Source organism: Halyomorpha halys, unplaced genomic scaffold (genome assembly GCF_000696795.3).
Source record: "Halyomorpha halys isolate HHAL.00 unplaced genomic scaffold, Hhal_1.1 Scaffold1021.1, whole genome shotgun sequence".
Taxonomy (NCBI): domain Eukaryota; kingdom Metazoa; phylum Arthropoda; class Insecta; order Hemiptera; family Pentatomidae; genus Halyomorpha; species Halyomorpha halys.
In genome coordinates, this window is record NW_027112883.1 from 400,909 (window position 1) to 403,479 (window position 2,571).

The following is a 2,571-nucleotide window of genomic DNA, read 5'->3' on the forward strand; positions in this document are numbered from 1 at the left end:
TTATATTTTAGTATGTATCAGATTCATTCATCACTATTACCTATTGCCCACAACTGTGTGGCAGATTGTAATATCTATCAATAAATAAATCTTAATAGTTGTAAAAAAAAGTATTTCGTGAGCGATAGTTCATATTTGACGATATAACGTTCTTAGGGGAATTCGGAATGTACCCTGGTTCATCAGAAATCTTCATCGAGATTCATTCATTTCAAACCTTATTCATTAACTTTACTAGTTTATTTTGTATTTAACGTAGCACGAATATATTTCTATGAAGACATTATTGTTAAAGTGGTATCTAAAAATTCATTTTTATTGTATACAGTGGCAAACTGTGAATATATCGATTGCTGAGCTAAAACCATTTTGCAACGGTTTTATAACAGTAGTCGGTAGGTTGCCATCAAGTTGTGTAGTGTTGTTTGTTCTCACTATAGTAAGAACGTTTTATGTTACTTAACAGTTACTAATAAAACAGTAAAAACATTTTATTTGTGTCCACCGCCCCCGCGTTCAATAGGTTATGGGCCCAGGCAGTCCGCAAAATTAAAATTTGTAGTGAAACAATAAAAACAGTTCAGTAGTCTTTTTTTTGTGTTCAAATACTTCGTAAATTAAAAACATTTAAGTGCAACCAGTAATATAAAATGGATCTCAACAGCTTTAATGAAATACATCAGATTGAGCCTCTGAAAGGACCTGAGAACTTCCCAATGTGGAAATTCAAGGTTCAATCTTCTTTAAAGCAAGATTTTGAGCCTCCCAAAGATCAGCAAAGTAAAGACTATAAGGTGCACTTACAAAATGATGCTAAAGCCCAAAAGTTAATAGTAACAAGTGAATCAGAGAGCATTAACTCATATTTTGACTTGTACTACTGCAAGTTAAATGTATTCTAAACTATGTGTCATCTATGAGAGATATTTCTTAACAAAAGTTTGAACTTTTGCAAGAATATTTTTATTTTAAATTTAAGACAGGGATAGACACGGCATGCCACATAAGCTCAATCGAAAACTTGGCATTCAAATTAAATTCATTAGGCAATGATGTACCAGATGATATGATCATTTCCAAAGTAATAACTACACTTCCAGAGCAGTATAAATATTGTTGCGTGATACCCGGGCCAAGAGGAAAAAACGCTGTGAACCAAAAACAAAGAAAAATATTTTTTATTTTCGTACAAAAGTAACCAAAAGCACACCAAGTCCACAATAATCACCCGTTTTTTTTTTGTTCTACACTCTTCTCCAGAGAAACGTCGTTCACGAACGGACCGATTAAATCGATTGGTTATCTATCATTTCTTCCCCCAAGGAGATAACCTCGTTACAATATTTGATAAGTGTTTGGGAAAGCAGGCTCCGATATGAAAACACTTTTAAATTTAACTTCAAGATTGATGGCTGAGGAAAGATGCTCTTCAATTTCTATTGAAGAATCAGACAATAATCAGGTACCGTTTAGAACATATCTAAAAAGAAATAAGAGAACTAAAACTCCTAAGAGGAAATGTTTTTCTTGCTCTGAAGGACATTGTGAGTAAAGACTGCCCAACCAAGAAAAAAACCCTGCGGTGTGTGTAAAAAAAAAAAAAATCTAGAGAAGGACTGTTTCTTTCGTAAAAACAAAGTGAAAACAGTTTCTTTTCTTACTGAAAAATGTAGTAAAAAATCAACTTAATGGGTCTTAGATTCTGGTTGCACCAGAAATATGACCAACAATATACTTATATTGCCGCAGGTACAACCTATTGATGCTAAGGTAGTTCTTGCTATAAACTTTAATTGTGTAAAAAGTGACTAGTGTCAACTAAAAGATGTGATGTACATCCCAGATATCAGTAGGAATTTGTTGTTTGTGGATTAAATAACACAGAACGGTGGATCTGTGTTTTTATCTAAAAACAAAGTAAGAGATTAAAAAAAAAATGATAGTGTAATAGTTGGAAAAAGGACTTCTTAGGGAATGTATGTTGTGGACTTTGAGGTAATTTCAAATGAGAAAGCTTATGCTTCAAATGTACCAACAACTAAAAAAGAAAGAAGACAGTAAAACATCTGCATCTGAACCATTAGCTAACGTTGAAGCACATGAAAATACTACAAAAAACATTTAAATATGAGGTTAATTGTGATTCAGAATCTGAAGATAATGAAAATTTAACTAAAGATAAAAGAGAACTGGAAGAACAAGCTGATGCAGGAGACCGAAACAATTTGAGATTTGAAACATAAGAAAATCTACGGATAAAGAGGTATCCTAGCAGACTTGAAGGATCACTATGATGCACTGATGATTCTAGAGAAAAGGAAAAGACAGAAATTGAGCAAGGAAAGGCTAAGAAAAATCAAGACATCAAGAAGAAGCAGAAATAGAAACCTGGTGAGATTGAAAAAAGGTTACAGAAATTAAAATCTTTAAATGGTGACCCAGAAATTTGTGTCAAAGATGAAGAAATATAAGAAGAAAAAATTAAGAAATATTAAATATTAGCCGAGAGACGAAAAGTTCATATCATCTACAAAAGGACAGATGACCAGTTGGAGATGTTTGAATCTAGAA